The sequence below is a fragment of the Malaclemys terrapin genome, chromosome 5 (genome assembly GCF_027887155.1).
Source record: "Malaclemys terrapin pileata isolate rMalTer1 chromosome 5, rMalTer1.hap1, whole genome shotgun sequence".
Lineage (NCBI taxonomy): Eukaryota > Metazoa > Chordata > Testudines > Emydidae > Malaclemys > Malaclemys terrapin.
Window position 1 is genome coordinate 17,339,878 of NC_071509.1, and position 10,755 is coordinate 17,350,632.

Sequence of the window (10,755 nt, forward strand, 5' to 3'; positions counted from 1 at the left end):
ATTCAGTGGGCTTTGGATCAGGCCCCAGTTGAACCCAATTGGAGTATCTTTCGGTTGCCTACCACTGATCCTGCCAACCTTACTAAGACAAAATTTCCATCTTCCTCCCATTGAAGATTCTGAACTTTTCAGGGTTGGGGAAACGGTGCTGCTGAGCCTTTAACATTATGAACTCAAAAGAATGGAAGACAGGGCTTTCCAGCCTGGCATGCTCTCCTTTCCACATTGACTAAGTACACCTGTGGCATCAGGGGTAGGGATAGCTCAGTGGTTTGAGCATTGGCCTGCTAAACCCAGGGTTGTGAGATCAATCCTTGAGGGGGGGATCTGGGGCAAAAATCAGTACTTGGTCCTGCTAGTAAAGGCAGGGTGCTGGACTCAATGACCTTTCAAGGTCCCTTCCAGTTCTAGGAGATGGGATATCTCCATTAATTATATATATTGTTATATTCTATAATTATAATTATATTCTTCCAGTGGGGATTATAGACTATTTTGTATTCCCTTAGTGTGGCCTAGTGGAATAGGCATTGGGCTGGGACCCAGAAAACCTGGATTCTGTTCCTTGATTATGCTGGGTGATGAGGGGCAAGTCATTCCCTCTCTCTTTGTGCCCCAGTTTCTCCACCTGTAACATGGTAACACAATGACACTTACCTCTGTTGTAAAGCACATTGAAATCTATAGTGAAAAAGTGTTATGTAGAAGTAAGGTATTTTAAACAAATATCCCACCCACAGTGAAAAATTAGTATGTGCATGGAGCAGAGTAGTAGGGCATTTGGGTTTGATTTCTAACTTGCTCCTGTTTTGTTGATGGAGGTGAGTAGGCACCAGAGTTATGAAGAAGTTCAGATAACACTGGATTTGGATGAAATTTGGCAAAATATTACTATTATTTCATTCTAGTGCACTAGCACCCACACTGTGCTAGGGCTTTACAAACCACAGAGACGACCTTGGTCCTTGTCCAGAAGCCCATAGACTGTAGAAGTGTGTCCATTCACAACATAGGGTCAGGTTTTAAAAAGAATGCAGGCAGATTTTCTAACGGTTGGGACCCACAGTTGATGCCAGATTTTCAGAAGTGTTCAGCTCCAAATTCAGGCATGGAAATTAGAGCCATATTTCTGAAATTGCTTTGTACCCAGACACTCCCTTTGTGACACTTCTGGCCAGATTTCCCAAGGACCCCAACCTGGGCATAATTCTCATATAGTTTGGATATAATCCAAATTGTAGACATCTGAAACCCAAGCAGGAGAATTGTTTTTTTCTTACATACTAAATACCACCTTTTGCTGCATTCTCACTCCTGGCTATGTAAGTGTTTTGGGGCCATATTACTTTAGTTTTGCTTTAAATGGTTGGTGCTTTTTTTGACCTAGAGACCTTTGGGAATGTGAGTTCCCCCATTACTAAAGAAAGAGAGAGAGAGAGATCATTCCATTGATAGGAAACTTTACTGACTCTCTTGCAGGGGAAATAATGGGTCAGATTCACCCCTGCAGCCTAAGGAGGGTGCTAATCACACCCATTCTGCACCTCCTGGAGCAGCTGTGTCTGATGGAGGGTTCACCCCAGTGGGGCTGTTCTGCCATGAAAGTGCAGCTTGAACATTCAGCTCGGGTTCCAGAGGAGCCTTCATTGCAAATGCAACTGAGGAGAGGCGCTGAATCAGGGCGTCCCCCTTTCTGCTCCTGATTCAGGCCAACCTATGAACCAGCTGGCTCCTGGCCCCATGGCAGCGCAGGAGTTGCAGGCAGCTCATACTGCTGTATCTTATTCCTAGATGGCTTCTCTCCTGGGACAATCTCACCAGAGAACAGGCCCCGATGCATACAGTGTTCCCAGTGGACTCTACCGGGTGAGAACCAGATGACCCAGTATAAATGGATAACTGCACTGCATGGGGTATAATTATGTGGGTAAAGGGGCACAGCCTCTTAACCATCTCATCATTAGGGATAACCCCAGTACCCAAACCCTGTGCTCAGGGCAAGGGAGCGTCTTCTGGTTAAGGCACAAGAATGAGCATAAGCAAACCTGGTTTCTATTCCCAGCTCTCTCACAAACTCCCTCTGGGACCTTGGGGAAGTCACTTAGGCCCAGCTTCTCAAAGGTATTCATGCTCCTAACTTCTACTGACTTAATCTCTCTGTGCCTCAGTTCCCATCTATAGAATGGGGATAACAGTACTTTCTTTCTCCCACCCCCGACTGTCCTGTGTATTTAATTCTCAGGGGCAGGATTAGCTTTGCCTATGTACACCTCTACCTTGATAGAACACTGTCCTCGGGAGCCAAAAAATCTTACCGCGTTATAGGTGAAACCACGTTCTATCGAACTTGCTTTGATCCACCGGAGTGCGCAGCCCCGCCCCCCGGAACACTGTTTTACTGCGTTATATCCGGATTCGTGTTATATCGGGTCGCGTTATATCGGGATAGAGGTGTATTTGTACAGAACCACGCTCAACAAAAACTCAGATTTTGATTGGGGCCTGTAGGCACAAATGCAATGCACATAAATAACAACAACAATACTGAACTGTGCAGGACGTGAATTCTGCATAGTTCACGTGTTCTGGCTCAGACCAGGCACATCAGGACTCCTACCTAGTGATATTTACGTAGCATTCGGTGTTGTGGATGATACTGGCACATCAAAGTGAGAGGAGGACTTGGCAGGTTTTAAGCATGCCGACGAGTACCAGTTAGGAATATTACAAAATTCTTTCCCATTAAAGTTCAGCAACACCTCAGTCCTAAGCCACACAGAGTCTCCCTGTGTCTCTGACTCCTCTGCCCATCTGTCTCTCTCTCTCTCCCCATCTTTCTTCCCACAGTCGTGGGAACAGACCTCATCACTTGAGAAAAATGCCCTTTTCATACCCCCTGCTGTTGCTTGAAGCAGACAAAAAAAAAACCCCGAAGCCTTTTGAGCAGAGAATCCTTGTCAGGACAAGAAATAATACTGACCTCAGTGAAGTCTGCATATACAGCCAGAGAGGTGCTGCAGGCTCTGTGTGCTTTTGCCAGATACCTGCATGGTTACAATACAGTACATGGAATATCATTTCCCCTCCATTTACATTCACTACAATGGCTTTGGACCACACATTACAAAAAATGAAGTTCTGGCACTTGGCTTTCATTACATGGCTCATTACTGCTCTAACGCTATCTACTCAAGACAGAAGAAAGAGCAATTTGTCTCCCTTCTAAATAGCTCCCCAGCCTTCTCCTGCCCCATTACAAATTAACTCTTTTTTAAAAAACCATAACAACACCACTGTATAACATTCAGAACACTCCACTCATGGGTGGTCTGTGATAACGAAGGTGGAATATCTGGGAACAACATTTGAACATGCTTTGCTCCTAATTGAGTTTTTCCAGCATTTGGGATAATTGTTGCTACCAATTAGCCCGCTTTATTGTTAGCTGGAGGGAAATGATGCTTCTTCAGTCCTCTGACTGTATGCATAACTATCTGCAGTGAAATTTGGTGAGAGAAAAACTACCCTTGCCCCCCGGCCTCAAAAATGATGGGCTGGAACCCCATTGTGAGACAAATATTTCCCAAGGAAATGCACTGCAAAACCTCATCGGGATCTACATTTCAAATACAAAGGAAGTGGACAGATTTAAAAAAATAAAAAATATCAGAAAAGGACAGAGGACAGTGCAGAGACGTGGAGGGGTTAGCAAGATTCAAAGAGGGGTTGGTCATTTGTCTGGATAACAAGAATAGCCATTTATCACAATTCTAGCAGATTCTGGAAGGGATATTGAACTTCACGTTTCAGGCCGTAAGCCAATCTCTAGCTGTTAGAGATCAGGATAAGACCTAAATGTGGGAGGCAGAATAGCCCACATCAGCCTATTGTAGGAATCTTACACTGGCCTCTGAAGCACCGGACACCCACTGGAACGGTGAGTGGGGGAGGAACTCAGCTACTGATCCTCAAAGATTTTCTTTCCCCATTCCACCTCCAGCATGTTTTGCCCCAGGGAAGGGGCCATCTAGCCAGGCCATCTGTCTAGTTTTAAACTGGACAGTCCTGCTTTTCTAAGGTTTGCCCCCACCCTCCACCCCATCCAAAACCAGATGTGGTTTTTGTCTGGTATTGGATGGGGGATGCCACTTTGATGAGTGCACTGCCCTGCCCCCAATGGCATGACCTCACTTGCTCTTCCAAATGGAGTCCCTGTATGGCGCGACGTCATGCACATGTGCCGGTGGGCACAATCCCACACCATTCCCAGAAGTACCGGAATGCCAGTATTCTGGGATTGCATGCACGACCACCATAGGGCCATCCAGCTCATGCCATGACAGGCCCCTTTCAAAGGATAAATCCGTCAGAAACCAGGCTAGATTAAGGCAATCTGGGGCCGTAGACACATCATGAAACAGCTCCGCCACCACAGTTCTGTCCTTGACTCTGCTCCTTACTAGAATGGCAGTGGTATTGAGACCCCTTCTCCCCGCCAGGAGCAGCAGCAAGAGCCCGCATTCCTGCTGGAGAGGCAAAGTGGCAGCAGAGGGGAGCAGCATGTACTCTAGCCGCTGGGGCATATCGCTGGGGTGGGTGGCCTGGACCTGCTGTACTCTTCTCATGTCACACACAGAGCACCCTGATGGGATGGTATCTGGGAGCCTCCCAGACCAGTGGTTCTCGGCGTTAACACTGTGTTGAGAGGTGTGGGTCACTTATATCTCCTCAGAGCTGTTGTTTCAGACTCTCTGCAAACTCAGACATCTTTGCATCAGTTACACTCAGATCATGTTTTCAATCTATTCTCTGCAGCCATGAGGGCTGAAAACTTACTATTTTTTAAATGAATCTGATTTAATCACATAACACCAGGTGCTGAGGCACTGGCCTATATTGCCTTTGTCTTAATTCAGTCCTGTTACAAAGTTTCTTTCAGTGGTGTGCAAAAAGTTATTACTGCATTAGAGCAAGGGCTAACATGAGTGTAGCTCGGAGAGTCTTGCAGCAAAAACATATAACTATTATTTCAGAGACCAAGACTAACAAGGGAGCCGTCCTGTGTAGGGAATTGGGAGCAATCACTCAGGACATTAGGGACTTACAGAACTAAATAAGTCCCAAGGGAACAAACACACTATCTAAGCAAAATTAAATGATATACATTAAGCAAGAAATTCTCCGGTCCAGCCTAAATCTGAGACAGAGATGAATTAGGCCCTTGCAAATAATCCACAATACAAGTGACCTGGTGACACTGGATACATATACAAATTCCTACATGCTTTTGGAGAAGGGCAGCTCCCTCCCACCATGAATAATGCCTCTATCATCTTGCTAAAGAAAGCAGGGTGTAGAACCTCTCATATGCGATAAAGTTACAGACCAATATCATCAGTAACCCTATGACAAAAAACTGTGACTGTAAGATGCTGGAGGGCAGAGTTAGTTATCAATGGGATCCAAGTTAAGTTATCTAGAACATCCACATTAAGGAGACTGTGAAAGGGAAACACCAGAAAAATGCTATAGGCCACGTCCTCATCTGGTGAGAGATGCACTGACGCATATGAAGCTACGTCAGTTTTACACCAGCTGAGGATGTGGTCTTAATATTACACGGCAAATAAAGCTGTGTTCAGTTGCTATGGCAAATTCTATGACTGATGTGGGAAAAGCACTGTATAAAATGGAGTGGGGCCCCCTGGTATAGGGAAGACTTTTCTAAAACAGGCAAAAGTGTTAATACTCCTACAGCTGGAACAGAGATAATGATGGTGAGCAGGACACTTCAAAGCGACACAGAACAAAGATGTCCCTCTACCACAGTAACTCACAGACCACCCAGGCACAAAGGGGACTCATTTGGGGGAGATGGAGACCAAAGGAAGTTCAGATGCTGATGATCAACTGTTAACAACATTAAAAATTCCAAAACAACCCATTTGGCATACAATAGAATGTGGGCATCTCAGAATTGATGCCCTTACACTATAGATATGGTAAAACAAAACTGGAAGGGTTACGATTTATTTGGAGAAATTCACACTTTTAGATAGCTGATGGTCAGGTTACACCCCCCGTTAATAAAATATATAGCCCTAGTGCAGGCACCTTACGGATCCAGCTCAGAAGGATTGGAAGAGATGTGTCTTTCCTCCCACTGTCAATATGGGGACGAGCAGTGGATTCCCAGCTATGGAGCATTGATGGTCTGCAGACCAGTTACTGGTGATACACATTGCGTTGGCTCATAGGCGCCGATTCCATGGGTGCTCTGGGGCTGGAGCACCAGGGAAAAATTAATGGGTGCTCTGCACCCACTGGCAGCCAAGCTCCCCATCCCACCCCACCTCACCTCCTCCTCCATCTCCTCCCCTGAGCGCACCGCGTCCCCACTCCTCTGCCTGCCTCCCAGCACTTACCACCACCAAACAGCTGTAGCAAGAGGAGCAGGAACGTGGCGCACTATAGGAGGACGTGGGGAAGAGGCAAGGCCGGGGCAGGGATTTGGGGAAGAAGTTGGAATAGGGGCAGGAGGGGGTGGAGTTGGGGCGGGGACTTTGGGGAAGGGGTTAGAAAGGGGGTGGGGGGGACAGGGGTGGAGTCGGGGAGGGGCCGGGGGCAGAGGGAGGTCAAGCATCCTCCGACGCCAGTAGAAATCGGCACCTATGCGTTGGCTAGTCACATGGTGCTGGCTCGTGCTCTTTGTTTCCAGATAAAACATAACTGAAGGGAGGGGGAGATCAAGTGAAGACCAAAAGAAGACAGTGTGATTCACTTGTATTCAATCACACTAAACGGAGCTAAAAATTGGTGATATAACAACCTCCCATTAGCAGCCGCAAGATGGTAGGTGCTGCATATAAATACACTCCCTATCTCCAAAAGCTTACAAGATAAGTACTAATATCCTCATTTTATAGCTTGGGAGCAGAGACAGAGAGAGTTAAAGTGACTTTCGCAGGACCACACAGGCAATCTGTGGCAGCACGGGGAACGGAATTCAGGTCATCCAAGTTCCAGTCCAGTGTCTTAACCACAAGACCGTCTTTCCTTTCAGATATGTAAACACTTTAAAAGATATTTTCCTACTAATGCTTTTCCACATAAGCAATGGCCATAGGATGTTTTGGGAGGCGAGGTGGATGCATAACTGCAGAGGGACAGTACAGTGATTTGCATGATTGCAAATCAGAGAGGAAGTATCCACAGGACAGTCTCTCCACTGAGATGTGGTCCACACTGTGGAAACGATTGATGACTTCAAGGCAATAAGGAGCATGTTTCCTATAGTGTAGCCAAAATACTGCAACAAACTCCTGACACATTTCATCTGAAAGTGTAAGAGATCTAGGTTTAGAATTTAAAAGGTATAGCTGGATACAGACAGGGTGTCCTAAGATGGAACCTTCTTAGTTGGCCCCTTCACACTCCTTACCAACTACAATGGGTCTTCAAAAAGGATAACCAAGTTCCATTATGGTTCCAGGTAGATGGAAAGGAAAAGGTAATATGATCAGTCGGACACATTGGATCAGACCAATGGTCCATCTAGTCCATTATTCTGTCTTCAAGAGCAGCCAGCACCAGGTGCGTCTGAGGAAGGTGAAAGTAACCTCACAGCAGGCAGGCATAGGATAATATGCCCACCATAAAGCTCTCTTTCTAACCACTAATCGTTAGAAACTGTCTTAGCCTAAGGCACAGGAGGTTTTATATCCCTTCCAAAACTCTCATTTTGTTAGCATTAATACAATACCTCTGCACATACTGGTTATCTGTATAAAACGTCCAGTCCCAATCTGAATCTGACTAATGTCTTAGCCTCCGTCTAACTAAACTTCATGTGTAAAATATAAGGAGAAATAAAAAATATTTCCAATACCTCCAAAGCAGAACCAGATCCAGGAAAAAAGGATCCTCTGTGGATATAACTGGGGAGATGAAGAGGTGATACTTCCAAGAAATAAGAGGTAAAAAGGCCTAAATAGCCTATGTAGAGGTAGTAATCACCTGCAGAACATTAAATTCTCTGGGATGAGGAACTGGGGGACAATTCTGAACAGAATATTGGTCTCATATATGCAAAAGCAGCCTTTTCATTCTCAAATAGATTAAACTGAAGATCATTAATATAATTTTTCTCTGATTCCAGGGATGTTGGCCAAATTTGCAGAAGAGAGCTCCAGAAAATGTTGGAGCTGTAGAAGAGGCCCCGAATCATTAGTGTACATACTATGGAAACATTTTAAAAACCGGGGAGGAGAATTGGACCAGATTGTCAGCTGATGTAAATTGGTGTCACTTTATTGTAGCCAATGGAATTAGGCCGGTTTACCCCAGTTGAAGATCTGACCTACTCATTACAGATTTCTGAACTGTTGGAGCTGGAGATAGATACGGGCTCAGAGTTAGGATTACTGGTTGTAAAAATTTAGGAGATGGTGGTAAAATGGAGGAAAAGGGATAAGAAACCTTTAGACCCGATACTAACAGCTGTACAGTATATCTTATAGAGGAATTGTCAGTCAAATTCAGTTTCTTCACAACAGAAATAGCTCACATTTCTGCTGGACATGCTGGAAAAAGGATCTTGGTTTTACACTTCTCCTTATGAAGTAGTATAGGGCACTCATGATGAAGTATGGGAAAACGTATACGAGTAAAAAAGTGAACTCAATCCCAGATGTCAAGTTAAAGTAGAAGCTGGTTCATGATGCTTAAAGCTAAATACCAGGTCATTGGATACTGTTGGATTTGAAATGTATGTAATGAGTCACAAAAAAGTTGCTGGATATAATGCAAACAATGTGTAAGTGGTCTTGCTCCTCTCAATAGAAACATATATTAAATACCACACCATGCTGGAGAATTAAAGCTGCATTTTAAAATCCCATGAAATATTGGGGTTTTTTTAATTGTACTTTCTTATTTACACTTTTAATGCTAGAGAGCCAGTATTGCAGTACCATACATTTGGAATTCAGGTCTATATGCTTGGCTCTTTTTCCAATGAACTCAAATGCAAAACTCTCATTAGCTTCAATGGGAGCAAGGTTGGACCCTCTTGTTTTTAATTTACAACCATCTTGCTGTAATAATAGAGACAAATCCTGTTTGCCTTACTTATCCCAGGAGTTCCAAAGAACAATGATCTTAGTAAGATTCTAGGTATGAGTAACACAGCCGGGGCTTATCCAATAGTCCTCATTATTTACCTTCTTTAAAAAGAGGCAAAATGCTTTGTGATTTGCTGGCAACATAGATGGGCCCAAAACAAAACTCCAGATCCAAACTTCCTTATGTTTTGGAGAAGTTCAAATACAAAGTTCAGGCTGAACCAAAACCTCAGCTCTGAGCAGCCTTAAACTTTGTGGAAGTTTGGATCCGCCCACTTTACACGGTATGCTCTTCCTAACCAAGTGCTAATATCACCAGCAAACCAAGATGAGCGGCAAATGGCCACATCAAAGATGCCTCCTGCACTACCCGAGCAAATGCTAAATGTTCAGTCACTCTGAATCACCCCTTCACTCATCTGCCTTTAAGATGGAACAGGACATTTATCTTAAAATGAAAAAAGGCCTAACATGGGAAAATTAAACATTAAAATTAAATTTAACCTTAAAAAATCATTTGCCCACAGTTTGCTGATCGATGTAATTTGTTGTCAGAGTGAACATTATAGAAGCCCACTGAGCCATAACTTCTTCCAGTGTAAACATATCTGCTGGCCGGACACGTCCCACTCTGGGTTCTGTAGCAGGTGACAGGCAGTTCATTACAACATGAGCATGAGCTCTTAGGAAGTCAGCTTCCTGGGTGTAATTGCTGGAAATGGATTAGCCGAGAAAGATACCATAGAGAGGCACAGATTTAACATTTCTTCCACTTTATTTACCACAACAGAAGACTACGGTGGTCCCGGCACCGAGTTCAGTTCATTATAAACTCGCTTCATTCCCTACTGCAGATACAAAAATGTGTATCTGCCTCCGATCCGCGATCCGCAAAAATTGTCTGCGGATATCCGCAGATTTGCAGGGCTCTAAGCAGCTCCACAGGTCACCTCGCAGCAGTGACGCAGGGCTGTACCAAGCCCCTGACCGCCCCCCACTTCTCCTCAGAGATCTCCTGCCCCACCGCCTGCTCCACCGCCGCCATACCTCCTTCCCCACTCACTATGGGTAGGAAGGCTACAACCCTGGGCGTTTGTGTGCAGTGGGGTGCAGGGGCTCGGACACCCCTATGCCGCTGTGGAGGCTGTAATGCAGGCAGACCCAGCCCAGGCAAAGTGCAGTGATAACTACTCCCCCTTCATAGCACGGGCCCTTGCCACATGCTAGTGTAAATTATACCACCACACCTCTTTCAAAATGGCGCTTGGCTCACTCCCTTCTGAGAGTTGTAGTTTACCTCCTCTGTCCAAGCCAGCTGGGGACTACAATTCCCAGAATGCCCAGCAGGCTACCCCCGCAGCTGTGTGATTCAGAGAGCCCAGCTGGACCCTGTGGGCTGGGTGACAGCCGCTCTGTTCTGGTGAGTATGTGCTGCAAAGCCCTGCGCGGATACAAAATTTGTATCCACATCCGAGCTGCTATCCACAAAAATGGCCGACTGATATAAAGCAGATACCCGCAGATTTGCAGGGCTCTAATGATACAGCAGTAAAGGCGTGAATGGCATTTTGCAGACATACAAGACAGTGAAAAGGATGGCCCCATGTTTAGAGAATAACATAGGACTTCGGAG